Below are 19,411 nucleotides of genomic sequence, written 5' to 3' on the forward strand. Positions count from 1 at the left end.
ACATTTTATTTAATAAAGATATCAGGCCTTTGTCTGTCACATTCTCCACAAACATTTCCCAACATTGTCTGACTTTGAATTCTGGTTGCTATTATAATATTTTGCTAACATAAGTTTTTAATATTTGCATAGTTCGTGTTGTTTTTAACTCTCCTTTGTGATTTCTTTTTATCTGTCTAGACTTGTAAAACCATTGCCTCTTCAGAGTTATGATCAACATTTGGATATTTCTTTTAGTTTACTTTTAAAAGATTAACCCTTTAATCCATTATTTTGTTACTGTACTTAAAATAGATAACCTGTTATCCCATCTCATTGGTCCAATAATTCTTTCATGCCAGCAACAGACTTCTAAGTGCCTCATCTATACACAGACACAGCATGAACGAGAAGTTCCCATGCATACTCTGTTTTACTACACCTACTGTGTACCTACACCTACTATGTACTACTTTCCTCATACCACTAACATTTTAACAAGGTCAAGATACTTCCTTTTTCCATACCCTTTCTTAGGAAGACTTTATACTTTTCAACTCTGTTGGGAGACTGGTGTTCTTCCCTCAGAACTGCATTAATCTATGGACAGGATGCTCACAGATGTCTGGGGAAGGGTGTTCTACTCTAAATCAAAGACAGAACGAACTGTTGTACATGAAACTACCATCAAGTCTGGGGAATACAGCCTCATCCTTCCATGGCCATGAGAAGTATGACCTTCCCAATGGGCCACTTTACCTAAGTCCAGCCAGGCAAAGCTTCCTTGTCTTCTCTGACTACATTGGGTTAGTCTTTTTAGTCAAACCTGTTCCTCTTTGTATAGGCACTTTGTTTTCTTTGGGGCTGTAAATCTACCCAAGCAGGACTGTCATGGAGAGAACTTGGTGTCTGTCTGAGGTGTTTTTCCATCACTGTCTCTGTTATGTTTGATTAAAGTTTAATCCTAAAGGAACAAGCCTACCTCACTGAGGAGCATTAATTCTCAAATCCAGACATCACCAACATGCAACATTACTTTGTTTGTAAATTGCATATCATTACTCTGCAACTTGAGTGGATATCTACAAAATATATACATTTGAAAAAATGTTTAAGGATGGAGAAATGGCTCAATGGTTAAGATAGCTCTTCCAAAGGATTCTTGTTCGATTATCAGTACCCACACAATGGCTCACAACTATTTGTCACTCTAGTACTGGAGTATCCAAAACCCTCTTCTAGCTTTTGTGGGCACTGCATACAGTATACAAACATGTGTGCAGGCAGAACACCAAAATGTATAAAATAAAAGTAAAACTTTAAAAGTTTTGTTGGGCATTAGTAGTATATGCTTTTAATCTCAGTGTTTGGGAGGCAGAGGCAGACAGAGCTTTGAACCTGAGATCAGCCTGTTTTACAGAGAGGGTTCCAGAATAGCCTATGTAGAAAAATCTTCTTGAAAACAAATAGATCAAAAAAGGTATTTCTATTGCGGACCATTATAACTACGAGAACATCTAAAATAAGGTATTTTGTATAATTTATAAGCAAATACAGCCAATATTTAACATTACTGATCTATAATATTCTTATTCATATTTTATCACAATCTATATTAAAATATATGCTAAACATATAGTGCCACATGTTAAAAATCTACTATGACTAATAGGTTTTGGTCAGTCTCTTATTGCTTACTATTTTCATGTTACCACTCTGATGTTATGTCAGTTGGTGTGTCCAAGAGAATGAATTCTTCACTTTAATTCTCTTAGTAATTGACTGTTAGGATTAATTTGTAAATCACACTTTGGTTTGTAATTCTCTTCTTAGCCTGCTACTCCCATTCCACTGAGAGGCAGAATTTGGTCTACCCTTATTTTTAACCATTCTGGATTTTAAGAAAGCGTTATCCAAGTCACAAGGTAGTAGGTGCTTTCAGAAGTGCTCTGGGGATATATGCTTGTTTTTCCAAATTAACCTCCAACTGCAGAGGTTAAACCAATGGATCCGCGCATTTGGTACTGGTAAACTGGAAGCTTAGTATGATCTTGGCAGTGCAGTCACTGCCGTGCTTGTTACAGGGCATGCTCTCTGGTGTGTCAATACATGTCTCTGCTTTTGGAAGCACCCTGGAATTAAGTGCCAGGAATTATCCAACTTGGCTCAGAGGGAACGCACGTCTTAATGCTCCATTAGTAATTAATGAAGGAAGCAAACACAGTTTCCCTTATGGAAAGCCTGCCAGAGCTCTATTTACCTCTGTGCACCAGTGCCATTTAAATGAATGTAGCACTTGTTAGGTAGCAACAGATGTTTATAGGTAGATATATTAGAACACAAACTCTTTTCAAACCATACTTGATGACATTGAATCCAGATGTAGGCACTGAGCCAGGAACTGTGGGGGACTCGTAGATGTCAAAGATGCTGTCCTGGGCATATCTAGAACATAACTTCCAAAGTAGTAGCATATGCAACCAAATGCTACCTTTCTCATTCACTGTATTGTTTAGAACAGGTCTGTTCCATCACATGCTAAACCAGCCAACATGCTGTGTGATACTGCACCTTTCCTCCGTCTCCTTAACTCACATCAATGAAATACCTATTTAAAAGTCATTAGCCAATCAATTTAAAATCTCTATTAAACATATTCTATGTATCAACACTTAGACAAAATATCTAGATTGAGCATTAGAGGGTGTGGTGGTTTGAATAAGAAAGGCCCCATAGAGGTTGGAATTCTTGGTTCCAAGGAGTGACACCATTTGAACGGATTAGGAGGTGTGGCCTTGCTAAAGTGTTTTCTTTTGCAGGAGTTGCTGTGGTCATGGTGTCTTGCCCCTGTGAAGCCATGTAGTCAGTGCTGAGCAATAAAGGAGAATGGGTGGGGGGACACATGCAAAGGATCTAACAGGATGTTACCATTTACATGGTCTAGGCTAGATGTCAACATGCAATAAGTGAAATTATAAAAACTAAATACCAACAAATGCCTACATGTTTTCTAGCCTTGATCAGGTATGGGCTTTCTGGTGCACTGAATGAATTCTAAGCTTTTCATAGAGTAAATCTAGAGTATTACACAGTACTCTGAAGTCATTTGACTCTCCATGAGCCAAATCCAAAGTAAGGTTTCCAGTTGTGGTGTTTTATCTCCCCATAGCATCCAGATGACTGAAGCATCTTTATTAAGGTCAACAATCATTTTATCTAATCACTCAAAGAAAATTTGCCCCAAGATAGACATCTAAATCTTATCTTGAGAATATGGTCTGGCCTCTTTATAATAATCTTGGATTATCACTGCTAACATCAATGACTACAGAGCTACATGGGGTTCTCTACTCTAAAGGACACAACGAGAGAACTCTATTAAAGAAAAACAAAGGCCAAAAAGTGAAAGCCTCAGTCCTTCTGAGGAAAAAAAAATAAGTGGATAGCACCCTCTCAGAGTGTGGTACTCCTGGATCTTAAATCATTAATAATCCAAGAGCTAAGAATATAGTCTTGTGACAATTTTTGGTATTCAAAAATCATTATGTTTAATCTATACACACCAAGAAAACTCTGTTCCCATGTTACATTCTGTTCTATATGTACTTTATGCTTATGGTAACTAGTAAGATTTCAGTGCATACAATCAAACCTCTAAAAGAATTAAGTACTGACAAAAATATATTCATATAGTCTTATGCCAAAATGCCTTTAAAAATCTGTACATGTATCTCTCTTTTTTAAAATAAAGTTGGAAGAGAAAAAAAAAAGAAGAGAGAGAACTTTATTAAATAGTCTGAGCTTTTTTTTTTTTTTTTTTTTTTTTTTTTTTTTTTTTTTTTTTTAGGTCCTTATTTCATCCCTTCTTAGAAGCTATTAATTCTAGTCATACCACACTCTTTTGTAGTGATTACATGATTAAAATTAAAGTGAGCTTAGGTATCACAAGTCCCTGTCCTTGCTTTCCTTTACCAGGGCTGCACCCAGGTGTTTGGTTGAATGCAGATTCCCTTTCCATAGGCAAAGAGGTGGGGCCTAAGCTTGCATATCCATACCCAGGCGAATGCCCTTGTCACTGGGCTTTCAGTGGCAACACTTAAAATGACAGCCACATGCTTTAAAATACTAAATAAAGTAAGATCAAGTCTCACTTCTGCTTCCTGGAATTTAGTGTTCCCAGTGTGGCTACAGAGAGTATTTGTAAAGTCACTGAATGCTTGGAGTTAAAGGAGCTGCAGCTGTGGTGACATCTTTTGATTTCAAACTGTACTCTGGGCACACTCTCCTTTTCACAAGAAAGCCCTTCTGGTTCCATATCTCATTCCAATGAGTCTTATAGAATCGTCAGTAAAGCATGTCTCTTGCTGGTGAAGTTCCATGGTCAGGGTGATGCCTTTCAGGGAGCTGATCCCATCATACCGAAACACAAAAGCCTCTTCTGGCTGGACCTCCTGGAACGACCATCGTAGAGATCAAGGGTGGCCAGAAACAGGAGCAAATAAAGACAGGGCCTGGCCTCCCTTCTTTCCCTCATCACTCTCCCATGACTGGTAAAGCTATTATTCAACAGTTTCAAAGCACTTTTCTCTCCTGTGGAGCTCTAGTGAGGTCCTTAGGACAAGGGTTACTCCTCTTAAGAGAATTCTGAAATATGGTTGCTTGCATAAAGCCCTTCAGCGAGTTTGTACTCCACCATTTTGGAGTCTGCAGCTCCAACACGGTTTCCACTCTGAAAGACACAGAAACATGCCATGTGGTCTGGTGCGGGCCACTACACCCTCTCCACTGGCTTTCCTTTTTAGTTTAATTTTTTTTTTCTTCTAAGATTAGCCTCAGCTCTGGAGCAGCAGTGGTAAAAATGACTTGTCAGGATAATGGGTGTCTTTGGTAGTTTCTATTTAGCCTCAGGGACAGGGGACCCAAATGCATCAGTGACCAGGGATTTGGCATCCCACTGGGGAGCAAGGTACCAGAAGAAACACTCTGAGATGGGAAGCCAGCCTCTGTCCTCACTCCTGAAGCTCCTTCCTGTCAGAGTGCTGCCTCCTGCCAGAAGACTCAGCGTGTCCAGGCGGATCCCTGCCCAGCAGACTTTGCCTCACAATTTGGTAACACCCTGACAAGCTTGCAGCCAGCAGAGTGCCATCAGCGCCCCTCGCCCCATGCAGAGGCTGTCTGTGGAGCCATGTAGCTGGGCATCAATGTGGAGCAATAAAGGAGAATTGTGGCGGGGCAGCCTGGTGCCAAGGAGCTAGTCACCCACCTCATAAAAGAGGAGTTCGTGAGGAGAGTCTGGCAGGGAGAGGGCATAGACTCTTCAATACGAGCCATTCAGTGGAAGGGAAGGGATCCAGCAGTTTTCACTTATGTTGCCACAAGCTGCAGGCACTAAAAATACACTTCAGTCCCATCTTGGGCTCCTCCAGTGTCTCCATCCACCACCTAGGAAGCCACCACCCGCTTTCTTTTGTCAATCACTGTCTGGGAGAATAGAGCGACCACAAAACTGTTCTAAAGGGGGCCTGGCTTTGTCTTCTTGTTCTTGTTTTCCGCCCTTCAGACTCTTCAGAGAGAGAGAGCTGAGGTGCAAAGGGAGACCTTATCTATAGACATTCAAGATGAAGGGAGAGAAGAAATGGGAGCTCTCATCCTACAGCCAGGACAGAGGGAAGTGAGGTGCACAGAGGCATCTGACTTCTCATTTCAAAGGCCACAGACCAGACATGGACAGTGAGGAGGAGGCTGGACACAGTCCATGTGTAGCATTAGGGAACACAGGAAGCATTAGGACCCTGGGGAGAGCCATGTTTCATGAACTATGAGGGTTTTACTAAGGGCAGTCTCCTTTGCTCTGAATATTTGAGGATTTTTGTCCCTGATGTGATACACACACATACACACACACACACACACACACACACACACACACACACACCACAATTTCTGCTGAGAAAAAGATTATTCTAATATTCAGGCATATTTACAAAAAGCCACAGTTTTCTTTAACTAGGGAGCCACAGACAACAGAACTCCTGTTACAGGAAGAATCATTATCGGTTTCTGACGTTTGGGACTGAATTCAAGCACACCTGCTACCATGCCGTGCCATTCCTAAAGCTCCCAGGTGAATCTCAGTTTCTTCTGGTTTAACTCAGGAATGAGATGCATGTAGGGGAATCAAACCGGACACTGTACTATACAAAACGCCTACCATAGGGCCATGGCTTACTACTAAGCACTCAACACATATTAGTTGCTTTTTCCACTGTGTAGCTATTTCCTAAGAGCATGACTCACAGAGCCATAATCAATATCTTACACATCCTTCATTCTAAAGATGGCAGTCCTATATTTGAAGTTTTAAGCAATGCCAGCTCAAAACAATTGGCACGTTTGGATGACATCTACAAGCCCCTACCAGTTAAAACTAGCTAAATTAATATTAAACATACCCTTCTCATTGATCTCAGAGCAGTCCCTCCAAAACCCACATATACCACCACTCTCAAGGAACCTGCCCTCTTGGGGACAAAGTGTGTTGGCATAGACAAGCATCCGCTGTAAATGCCTACTTGATACGGTAGACCATGAGCACACGGTGGAAGACAGATGTGTTTCTAGCATGTGAAAATAAGCATTTCACCCTTCACTCTTCAACATGGGTGTTGCAGACTCCACCTCCTATTAATGAAAGATATTTAAAGTAGACAAGGCTTATGTTGCAATAACTACATTCCTTAGACTCATGACATGTGACCCCTCAAAGCACAGAGCACTTGGCAAATGGGGAAAACCAAGGAGTGATTTTATCTATGTCCACTTGGCTTCTCCTCGACTTGCCACCACAGGGCAGGGGGTGGCCTAGGCAGTCTGCTTACACTCTTTGAACCCCACCCCAGGTTCAAACCTGGCCTTCACAGGTTCAGCCCCACAAGCCAGCTTGGAGAGATCTGCACTGGGTAAGTCTGGCAGATCCACAAGTGAAACTGGTCTTTGGATGCTTCGGGTTGAAAGTCATTTGTTTTCATTCCTCTTCTTTCTTTTGCCTCCTCCTCCTCTTACTAGGATCCAAACCCCTCGGGCTCCTTGGAGACCAGAGGCTCCAAGAGCTGCCTGGGGCACTCAAGCAGCAGAGGCAGAACTGCGGAGCCAGGGTGCACTGCATTCATAAGCACCTCATCTCCATGTGGTCCCAATTTAGGATCCCAGGCAAAGCTGTTTATTTTAAGAAAGCTTTTCAGTTCACTTTTAAGGTATTTTGCTTAGACACTGCTTGCTTTTCAAAAGGAGAAAATGTCTATTTTTTTTTTCACCAAAGTGTGTTTGTTTTGGCTGTTTACACAACTGCCAAAGTTCAAATCTTGCTCTATGAATTTAATCTTCATGAAGCCACCACGAGCCTTGCCTCTCCCAATTCACACAAAACGCAAAGAATTAAACAGAATAACTGGGACACGAGACAATTTCTAGGAGACTTAAGAAGGTGGTAGGTTTGAAAAAAGCCATCTTGAGTAAGTAATTTGCAGGAGTGCTTATACCTTCTTCATATAACTTTTATTTGTTGTCTGAAATAAAGGGTCAACTCATTGAATTATATAAAGGCCAAGCATACTTTTATACTGAGATTTTTTTTTAAAGGCCCATTTTTGATGCTTTAAAAACTTTAATTCTGATCCCATGTGAAATTATATGGCCCACCAAAGTGGAACCCATGTTAATGTATCAGTAGTACTTGAAAATAAAGTGGTGCATCTATTGTGAAGGTAACTGGGGTTAGGTGATGATACTGGCAACACTATGGTTCTATACCCCACCCCCGGGTTGTACTTTGCTTTCTGAAGCTGCCCTTATCCACGACATCCTTTGCCCAAAGTGGTTTTGTCCCCAAGGCCTATGACTTTTTACAATAAGGAGTAGTGATTAAATCCATTGTGAAATATATCTATTATCTTAAAAGACGTCTGAGGCGATTTGATCTCAAAGCACTGATATACTACCAGGACCGCCAAGCCCTCTGGTTTACCAGCTCATGAATCAAGTGAAGTTGTGTCATGGTCTTGGGTATAGAAAATGTACAAAGCCAATTTGAACCTGGAAGATAGACAGGAAGCAAGGTAAGCAGATGTTCAGAGGCCAAACTGGGCCCTGGGAAACAGTTCAGAAACTCTAAATCAGAGAAGATCAAACTCTGAGGAGAAGGTTAAAACTTCAACAAATAAAGTGCCACAGAAGCCTCAGGAAAGAGGAGTGATGAGGGAGGGTAGACACAGGGATCCAGGAAAGTGGGTGCAACCCTCTGCCCCAGACCCAAAGTTCTTTAATGGCTTCCTTCCAGGGTCAGCTTTCCAGCTGACTTCTAAAGGGTAACAGACCACAGGAGCACATGGTCAGGACAGAGTAAAAACATAGGGTGGACATAAGGGGTGACAGGGCCCAGCTCTGTTATACCAGACCACAGTCCCATGTGCCAGCTACCCTGGAGGTATAAAGCCCCAAATCAGCATACACAGGGGTACACAGTATGTGAAAAATAATCATTCCAAATGTCAGTGTCCATCTCTGACCCTCAGCCCTTGTCCTCAGTGTAAGACAAGGGTCTCAGTTTGGATCAGAGAAGGTCATGGCAGAGTGCCTGACCTTGCTAAGTAGTAACCACATTAATTAGCAATCTCTTGTTTCCTCTATCCACCAAAGCTGCTGCAGATAAGTAAGTATCCTTTGTAAATTGCTAACACAAACATTTATTTTGGACAAACAGAACATTCTTTTCTTTTTGACTTTTACCAGATATCACCATTTAAAAAAAAAAAATCTGTCCTGAGGAGGGGAGTCAGGAGAACATGTGATGTGTGTGCTGTTGCGGGGGGAGGGATGCTTAAAGTAAACCCTCTTCCAAGTTTTGGTGATGTCTCTCTGCTTGCGGCTTTCCCATCTCCACAAACATTCCGTACTTCTTCCTTTTGTACCCACATAGTCTCTGCCTGGCAACTGTCACTAGGTATAAAACAACAACAACAACCCCCCCCAAAAAAAAGGACTGGATATTTGCCAATTATATGCCAGACCCTACAGATGGCATCAGGATCCAAAGGTTTGTGATAGGAAACACATTTGAAAGGCTTCACAAAGGTGGGTGGAGAGTGTGACAATTCAAGCTATCAAGGCCAGAGAGGGATGATGATGGCAGACAGGACACATCATCAAGGGGGGGCATTGATTATCTGATCCTCTCGATTTCCTGTACCCTGTATGATAATAATAGGGTTCAAGTTCATAAATAACAGAAGACTTATGCTTAGAAACTTCCCAATCCGCCATCCTAACCAAAACTTTAACTAGGTTACTAAGGAGCATCAACCCCAGACTGCGTAAGCTTCAGTCTCTATATATTTTGGAATAGCATACTGAAACACCTCCTGATAGCAATATAATGTAACCCTGATGCATAACTGAAAATGGTCTGATAGCTTCAGTTCAGGAAGCAAAAAGAAGCAAGTTAAACTAAATTTCAATAAATTCATTTTAATCTAACTCAGTCTATCCGAATTGCTGTTATTTCAACATACTGTTGATTTTTAAAAAACAAACGAACTATCTTTTACATTTTTTCCATACTATCTTACTATGGGCACGTGCCTAGGAGCCATATGGGGCTGATGACCCACGCATGGTGCAGGCAGGTGTGCAGAGAACGCTGCTGTGGGCTCTGAAAGGCAGTCTTTGTAGTCTGACCGCTTGAATTTGAGTCTTGGCTCCATCAAACAGGCTGTATGACCTCTTGTGTCAAACGAAGACACTAAAAATACTAACATTTGTGGAATGGCATCAGGATAAAACAAAATGTTTTTCTTAAAGCGTTTTGCATAAATTCTGGCCAATATTAAATGTTTAATAAAGGTCAGTTGTGGTCGACATTTTATAATGCATAGGACTTGTACAACTTACAACCTTATGTGATTCTGGGCAAACACTCTCGACCCTCTGAATACTAGTGTTCTTCTGTATAAATAGGTGGTAACAACATACGTGTTTCCCATCCATTTTGTTTTCCTTGGACTCGGGTGTGGATAATGAAATGGCCACTGGCACGTTGAGTAGAGGTATTAGAGGTTTTAGTAGGTATTAGTAGGTATTATTTAGAGGTATTAGTAGAGGTTTATTTACAGAGGTAAATAAACGTGCCGGTACACTGCAGCGTGACAGAGTATCTACATGGGAGACAAGTACCTAGAAGGTTCTGTCTCTGTGAGCATCTTTTATAACCCGCCTACTGGAAAACACCTAACTGCAAGCCGATTGCTTTTCTACAGGCTGATGCACAGGGTGTTTGCATCGCATCAGGTGTGGCTGAGGTTTTAGATTTATTTATTGTTGCTGTGAGTATTGCATATGAGCGTGTGTATGTGTAACATCTCTGTGGAGACTCTTTCCTTATTCCAAATGCACGCGGGTTCAGAGAATCAAACTCCGGTCTCCTGGCTTGCACAGCAATGTGCGTTTACCTGCTGAGCCACTTCCATGGGCCCCTGTAGTTAGTGTTTTTTAAAGAAATAGTCCTGCCTCATTCCCCAAGACCAACTAATTATTATAAGATTCAAAATCTCTATTGGGAGTGACTGTTCCTGCTTTTCTATTGAGAAGTTCTCTTAATGGCTCATATAGAATTTTGGAGAAGAAATGTTTCTAGTTAAAACCATGTTTTAAATACCTTCTCCCCCCCCCCATCTCCCTCCCACCCTTCTACCTAGCTCCTTCCCCCAAGGCCCCCTCCTCAACTGTCATTCTCATTCTCTCCTGGTCTCAGAGGAGCCTGTACTAGCCGGACCCGCAGCTCCTGGGTGATACTTCCTGTTCATGGGGGCCCCTGTAGCACGCCAGTCCCCCAGTTCCTGGTTCCCTTCGCCCGGGGTGGCTTTCTGAGCCACACACTCCATGCTCACCTCTGCAGCCTCTCCTGCCGCTGGGGGGGGGTCGTTCCCCTTCCCTACAGCCGGGGTGGGAGGAGCTGCCGCCCCCTGCCTTTCCAGGCTATGCTGGGCTGAGTTCATGGGGATGATTCAGATGCAGTGTCTGCTGGGGCTGCCACGTTTGTGGCCTTCGCCCGCCCGCCAAGCTCTGGAGCTTCTTTATTTACCGTCTGCCAAGGCAGATCCTCACTGCACACTGCACACTGCACGGTAATTCTGTATCAAACTGTTCGATATGATATCCTCCCCTTATCTCCTTTGTCCCGGAATCGACTAGCCCAGGTGAAGAGGAAGATGCTGGTGCTGGATCTGGAGGAAATCCTTATTCACTCCCACCACCACCATGGGGTCCTGAGGCCTACCTTGAGGCCCGGAACACCTCCTGATTTCATCGTCAAGGTGATAATAGACAAGCATCCGGCCCGGCTTTTGTACATGAGAGACCTCATGTGGATTTCTTCTTAGAAGTGAGTGGTAAGCCGGTGGTATGAGCGCATGATGTTTACAGCAAGCATGGAAATGCATGGTTCAGCTGTGGCAGATAAACTGGACAACAGCAGACGCATTCTTAAGAGGAGACCCTGGATAATTCCCCCGGGGCTTACAGGAGCCACCCAGACAATGCCATCCCCATCAAATCCTGGGACAGTGACCCCAGCTCCACAGCCCTTCTCAACCTCCTCCCAGTGCTGGAGGCCCCCAGGTTCACTGCTGATATCCGATTGGTGCTGAGCCGAAACCCTCACCAAAATAGACTCTGGTGACAGCTGCTCTCCCTCCACCTGAGTCGGGGTGGAAGGGAAAGAGAGGGAGAGCTCTTGGGACAGCCATCTGTTGCCCTGTCCAACGTGAGGACTGCCTGGGCAGAGTCTGCCCCTCCCACAACCCTCTGCCCTGGGAGCCCTACACCCTGTTTACGGAGTCTGGATGGACACACTGTGACGCAGCCTCAATGTGTTCACGCTCCCTGGAAATGCCAGACTGGGACAGGCCAAGGCCTAGGGCAGCCGAACCCAAGTGCTGAAGAGGGAGGACTGGCCAGAGTGACAGACATATCCCAGAGGCCCAAAAGAAGCCAATTCAACTTTGTTGTGATTTGGTGTTTTAAAAACTCTCATACAAAACTGATCTAATTGTTCACTCCCGCTCCAAGGGCTGGGCTGTGGGTGGCATTTGGGATTTCAGGCCACTTGTCCCTCCCTTACTTTCCCTCATTCTTTTTCTTTCCCCAGTCCCCCATACCTGTAAGGAGTTCCTTTCTTCCTTCCTCTTTTAAACCAATGCACTATAACTTTGAAACCAAAAACAAACAAACAAACAAACAAATAAACCTTTCTGCTGTTTCTTATTGTTGCTTATTTTCCCTCTTAGGGTGGATTTGTTAAACCTTTTAGAATCAGCCAGGAAGCATCCTGAAGATGTCTACAACCCGCCATTCAAAACAGGGAGTGATACCCAAGTGAAGGGCTTGGCCATGGCATCAGAAACGGACATGCACACCTCAGACCACAGGCCTTCCATGTTGCACTCCATGGAGGTGTTGTGAATTCACTGTCGTTTTTAAAGCCATGCCCCCATGCTCATTCCCGTAGAACACTAAATCTGACATCCAAGCTGCTGCATGTGCGATGTCTAGACTTACGGCCCTAGTCAGTTCTCCTCCTCCTGCCATTCAAGGGTGTTCTGAGGAAAGGAAAAAACAGCGCTGCAGTGTTTACCTGATGGGGCGCCACCTGCAACTCTGACTGTCCTCTTCACAGAAACTCAGCAGACCCAGACCCAACAATGAAAATCAATGAAGCCAATAAAATAGCATTTGTTCAACTATCCCAGTTCTCCTGAGCCTGGAATTATCTCTACTTCTAAGCTGTACCATTTTGGGAAGTCAGCAGAAAACAGGGTAAAAACGAAGCAAAGAAAGTCTAAGGCTGATGTTATTATTTAAATAGGATGAATGAATGTTGTTTTCCAGAATGAGAATACATTTTGTGGGTGTCGGCATAGATTACTGGGATGTGCATTTGTCCCATTATTTCAGGGACATCAGGCACAATTCGGGGAAAGGCCATCCTGGTCATACATCTTCCTTCTGTTCACTTCGAGACTGTGAGGTAGATTTAAGGGACTTGGCCGGTGACACAGAACTTCAAATCATGTAAATCTTGGGAGTATCCTCATCCCTCAGTGCTAAAGAGCTCTATTCATGCTGATCTAACCCCCTTTGGACAGAGCATTTAGAAGAAGAATGGCTATGAAAGATTCTCTGAGAACAAACTGAGACAAGGGTAGCTGGGAAGGAACCTGGCCTCAGTGGCTACCCAGGCTTCAGTACCATACACATCCTGAGTGAGACAGCACCGTCCTGACCCCAAGGCTGTCTTTGGTACTCCTCACACGAAACAGGTGCTCCATACATGTGTATTTCTAGGATTGTCTTTATTCCCTGAGAGTAGAGGGTGATAAAATGCTTCTCGGCACAGCGGGTGTCATTTCTATAAATGGAGTTCTATCCTCTTTTACAAAGCCCTAAGAGTAGACTGACAGGGAAGTCGAATGAGGCCCCTCACTGCATACACTGCTTTAAAGGCCTTTCAGCTATTACTATTATTTCCCGTTTGTATGTATATAGGTGTTTTGACTTCATGCAGTCTATGTGCCATGTGCATGTCTGATGCCTGTAGAGTCCAGAAGAGGGCACTGGGTTCCCTGGAACTGTAGTTAAAGACAGTTGTAAGATGCTACATGGGTGCTGGGAATCCATCCTTGGTCCTCTGAAATAGCAGTCAGTGTTCTTAGCCACTGAGACCTTTAGAAGTACAAGTTTGCATCGTTCTACTTAACATGGGTTTCCCAGCTGCACAAGACTGAGGCCTTGCTGAACTTGACTCTGCTCTCTGGTTCATCCACGATTCCTCCAGATGCTATCAGTGCTACCCGTTCAGCACAAATATTTACAGATCCAGTAGACCCGTAGCCATGGAGAAACGTCTAAGTCTACTCAATTCTGAAAAGTTAAAGTGACTGGATCTGAGTCTTTTGATCCCAAGAAGAGGGAGTTGAGAAAGGGTGAGCAAAGGAACTAAAGAGGAAGCAAAACCCCGTGACTCCCAGATCCATAGCTGACCTTCCATCATCAGCTGCCACAGGCCTTCAGCAAAGAACGTCACCGCTTCAGACTCAATTTTCTGTGAAATGTGGTGGGTAGACAGGGAGTTCCCAAACGTCCCACCCTGTCCCTTGTTTCTGTCTCATGCACCAGTTTGCTTTAATGTGTCACTCCTCGGTGGATATTCATAACAGCCCCAGGCACTGGTCAGTGGAATTTTCTGGTGAACTTCAGGCATCAGATGAAGCATTCTTTCTGCTCTGCTGTGATGAGATTCTTACCAGCTGAGCAGTGAGTTAAGACTGGTGTCATTAGTTTTGACGGCCTTCAGATATGTCCTGTTGTCAAGCTAAGTCAAGGGTGACCATTTCATAGGAAGCAACATTTTAGCCCACTCAGGGACAGGGGGACTAAAGCTAGAGCTGTCACAGAGGGTCACAGGGAAAGGGTCTGTTTCTCTCAGACTTCCACTTAAAAGCTGGCTCTTTCTTTTCTCTCCACATTGACCTCCCCACTGCTGCCAGCTCAGTTATCAGTGGGGTCATGAGAGTTATTATTAAACAAGCTGTAGATGCCCAGTTCCAAGCTCCTGGGAGGCCTGGGGCTCTGAAATCTTCCATCCTAGCTTCCTGGCTAAACAGAAGAGCCATGTCTAGAATGACCAGTGTTTCGGGCAGACCTGAACACGCTCATCTCTCCTGCTAGGAAGTCGGGTCGGGCAGTACTGGGAAGCCTAAAGCAAAAGAATCCTCGTCACGAAGAACACACGTAGGAGGTTTCGTTTATATAACATCACTGACAAGTCAACCGACAGACAGAATTGAGGTTAGTCAGTGCTCTTGGGGTACTGGGAAAGGGGATAGTGAGCTTACCAAGAAGACAGGGATGACAAAGAGATAAGGTTTCTTTCTGAGATGACAGAAATATTCTAAAGTGGATTTCTGAGACACAAACATGGTGAAAACCATGAAAACAGTTATTCAGCAACTGTGAACTCCGTAAAATACAGCTGTTACATATTTTAAACAAAACCAGAAATTGCCCTGACCTTCCGTCCCAGAGCACATACAAGTGCATCGGATCATTCCTGATACCGTCAGGTTAATTACAAACCTGGCCAAAGGTGTTCTATGCAGACAAAGAGTTCTCGAAGCTTTTCACCACATAACCAGTCTCATGACCTCCTACTTGCCAGAGCGATGATTCTCTTCTGAGCCAATGGCACCACCTGGTGGCCATTACACAATTAGTTCCATGATTTCTCCCGGATTTTCACCCCACTGTCACGGTACATGTAGTAAAGAAATCTTAGACAAACTTTTGTGACAAGTCTGAATGTGAAAACAAAAGGCACACAAGGCAGGCAGTATGAACGGATCCGGTCGGGTACAGTCATAGCTAGTGAAGAAGGAGGGCATTCTGTTAGCAGACACTTCAAAGAATAAGAAAAACACATGGAAGATGTTCAGGTTTGCAGAACACAAAATAAATACTAATTAAAACAGTAAGATACCAGTTTTACCTTTCAAGGGGTTTTTAAAGGGCAGTGCTCATAGAAAAAAAAAACCCTGTCCGTGAGAAGAGGAGAGAAGGAGAGGAGAAGGAGGAGAGGAAGAGAGGGAGAGGGGGAGAAGAGGGAGAGCGGGAGGAGAGGGAGAGGGGAGGAGAGAGAGGGGGAGGGGGAGGAGAGGGGGAGGAGAGGGGGAGGGGGAGGAGAGGGAGAGGAAGAGGGGGAGAGGGGGAGGAGAGGTCTTTGCACACTGCTCAAGCACCAAAGAGAACCATCCACATAGGATTTATGAGGACAAAAATTGTAAGAGATAACATACCGGGCCACAAAATGGGAATTATTTCATTTCCCTCTACTAAAGCATTTTCCTTAGAGTAAGTATTTTTACAGCTCTCTTTTCACTCTTTACATGGAGACTCTATTTCAAGTATTTAATAAACATAAACATTTATTTTTAAATGTATACATGTTTTGTTCATATATATGTATGTATACCATATATGTGTGCCCAGTACTGTAGAGGCCAGAAGAAGGCATCAGGTCTCTGGACAGGGGTTATACACGGTGCTGAGCCACCATATGGGTGCTGTGAACAGAACCTTGGTCCTCTGAAAGAGCAGCAAGTGCTCTCAAACACTGAACCATCTCTCCAGCTCCCCTCAAACATACTTTTGAGGTTCGATAAGTGCTATCAGATTTCCTCCAGACTCTAGAGCTTTAGCACTGGGTAGAAAGAATAAAAAGGAATTCACCATCCTACCCTTCTGTTAAGCAAGAACTCACAGAGCCATACGTTCTGAGTTCAAGGGGGAACGCAAGCAAAAGGCTGGCCTCCTGCCCTACAAGGTGTGCTCCATGGTTAGAAGGCTCCATGGTTAGAAGGGTGAGTATCTGAGAGGCATGAGGGCAGCAGAGGACGTGGAACAATAAATAGTATCAGCGTGTACGCCTCATTATTCACAAAAGCTGCACGTACATCTTCTGGAACTCATTTAGCCATTTGGGTTGTTTGTATTTTCACCCTTGCAGAGTGAGCTCCAGGGATCTGCTTCTAGACAGGAGACATCCTATTGAAAGCAGAGCTCAAACTCCAAGTGCCCCCCACCCCCATTCTTACCGATTCCCCATCAGAACCACGCTGCAGCCGCCACTCACAGTGGGAGGTACTCTGCCAGTTGCCTCCCAACCCCTCACACTTTTAATGTCTTCCCTGAGGATTAGGGTGGTGGTCTGACCAACCTCAACAGTGCAGACATCCTGAGGCAGGGGCATGAGGAGGTTTTAGTAGGACAAGTAGGCTTCAGAAGGGGTGGGATTAGGCCAGCCTTTGCGATCCGGCCAGCTGGGAGTGAGCTGACCACTCCCTGCCTGCAGGCACATCTTGCTGGTCCATGGCCCAGACCCCAAGGCACCAAAACTTTGCCTGTAAAAAAGGCCAGAGACACTTACCAGGCTCCAGTGTGCTCTATACAGACCTAGTTAAAGGCGAGCCGATGCCAACCGTCCTATCCACTGTTCACGCATTAAAAGAAAAGGCCTTACAGTATTAGTGCGATGTATCATCTTCTGTCAGAACAACTGCTCTTTCTCCCCTTTCTCTGTAAGCATGTTTAGACAATAGCACCTACCTACATCGTTGCCATGTTTTTACACACTTCAGTGACCAAGAACTATTCGGGGTCTGGACAGACTCAACAAATGGTTCCTCCCACCATCTGCTGAAGGCCTGGAAACATGGGAAGAAGGGAAGAGACTGGCTGGTTGGATTCAGGAGACAGGCACGCTCAGTGGTTTAGAGCAAAGGAATTCATCCCAGCATGCCCATCCGGTCCCACTGCTTGGGGGGAAAACTTTAGTCATTCATGTTCAACTACTGGGGGGGGGGGCTTCTGAGATGTCCCTCTAGGAGGACAGCATTAGGAAGGTCCCCTGGGTCTTCTTCTGCAAGGCAGGCCAGCAGCTCAGGCTGTCCCCTTCTGACTCTGGCAACAAAAAACATGAGGAAAGTTTCCTGGGGAGGATGATTACCAGTTCCCGAGTCCTCTCCTGGGAGAGCCCCTCAGCATGGTCATCTCAGCCCCTAGATAAGTAAGTGTCATTCTGCCTTGGTCAGGTCTCTTTCCTGTGGGCTGAGAACCCCTCCCCTATCTGTGTACTGAGGATATTCTAAAATGCCATAATGGGTCCGTGCTCACCCCTCTGGGAGTTTATTATCAAATGTGTCCAAGTGAAAAGCCACCTGAAAAAGGGAGACTTATGCTGAGTGACAGTCACAAAGACCAAGCTTCGGAGATACCAGCCTCTATCCTTTGGGGTTGCAATGATGCTGGTGAGCTCTGTGCACGAATCTGACCAGTGCAAACAGAAATCTATGAACTGTGCTCCCAGCCAACACCACTGACCACTACGGCCATTGCCACCGAGGTGATGACCAGACACATGGAAGCATTAAGGGACAAGTCCAAGGTGAGCTCTGGGAGAGGCTGTTTCCCTGTGTGAGCTTGGGGTCTGGGCAGTAGACACCACCTGCCTCATTTATCCATTGTTCTGACATAGACAAACCTGTTGACAGCCTCCAATGGCCTTCCCGCCACCCCCATCCCACCCTGTAACCATTTTGTATTTGACATAATGGCTATTATTTCTGCTATTCAAACCCAATATACATCCCCACAGAGGCTGCTCAAGGATGATGGTGATGATCCAGCATCAGCTTCCCCGGTTCAATGCCTTGACCCTGACTGAACTGTTTCTGTAATAATCTATGTACAGGACTCTCCGCTTCTAGCCCAGTATACTACAAACAGGAACTAAGCGCTTCCTGTCCCTTCTCTACCTCATTTTCAGGCTCCTTAAACTAGGGCTGCAGGTCAGGGTAAGAGATGTTAGATGGGCCTGGTCCTCCTCTTTGCCATTCCTCATTTAGCCAGCCCACTTCACTGGAGAAGGTTGCTGAGTGAATACCTAGTCTAGATCTATTTCCAGATCTTCCTTGTGTGTTATCTTTCTTAGTCCTATGAATGGCTCTTCAGTGAAGACCAGTGGGAACCTCCGCTGGTACAGGAAGAGCAAAGCCATCAAAACCTGCCATGGCCACCGGATCCTAGAAAACTGCTGTAATCCTCTGGTCAGTTAATCCTTCACAAAGAGGAGATGATGCCCAATTTGTAGTTGGTTTACAAAATTCTAAACGAGCAGTATGTATGGTTTGGGACCTAGGAAGGCCAGAGTTTCTGGAACAAGGAAAGAATGTAATTACTTGTTGAGTGGAGAAAAGTGGAAAGGTATTAGTGGGTACTCTAATAGGATGCTGGTTGGCGTAAGTGGCCAGAGAGGTCAGCAAGTAGGCAGACTGCTTCCAGTCCACCGCAGGCCAGATTTCTAATTCATCGGCACACTTGTCTTCCAGCAGCACCCGATGTGCATCTGTGACATGTGCCACTTTTGGAACTTTTGCTGAAACGGTTATAAAGTCACAAAAGCAAAAAAATGGGAAGGGCGAGTCCGGGAGGGAAAGTTGTTACTTACTCGTCTTCATGAAGGACCGTTTCTCCCTACAGCTCCATGACCCTAACTCCTGTCACTATCTATGGGGTACATACAAGATCAAGGAAACTGGTTCCTCCAGTGATTAGTGGGCAATGACTGGGGATGCTTTGTCTCAGGCCTGAGCTTAGCAGGACACAGGAAACTGGAAGATAGGGTCTGCTTTCAAACCTTGAGCTACTTATAACTGGAAATGTATATGGGAGGGGGAAAGAAGCAGAAATCGTGGTGATGCTTTGCACGGTGGGGATGGAGCATTTGCCTAGCAAGGGCAAGGACCTGGGCTGGATCCCAGGCATCACT

At 44.6% G+C, this 19,411-nt stretch overlaps 1 protein-coding gene and 1 pseudogene across 6 annotated transcripts in view; one reads left to right on the plus strand and one right to left on the minus strand.

Annotated features, from left to right (window-relative positions):
- Positions 1-19,411, minus strand: part of LOC308431480 (neuroendocrine protein 7B2) — a gene marked incomplete at both ends in the record, with an annotated part of 42,128 nt that overhangs the window by 16,103 nt on the left and 6,614 nt on the right. The gene's annotated exons all lie outside the window — the stretch shown is intronic.
- Positions 11,032-11,710, plus strand: LOC308431965 (CTD nuclear envelope phosphatase 1-like; annotated as a pseudogene). The gene has a single exon. The product of its transcript is annotated as a CTD nuclear envelope phosphatase 1-like (transcript).

This window comes from Micromys minutus, assembly GCF_963924665.1.
Source record: "Micromys minutus genome assembly, chromosome: 17".
Lineage (NCBI taxonomy): Eukaryota > Metazoa > Chordata > Mammalia > Rodentia > Muridae > Micromys > Micromys minutus.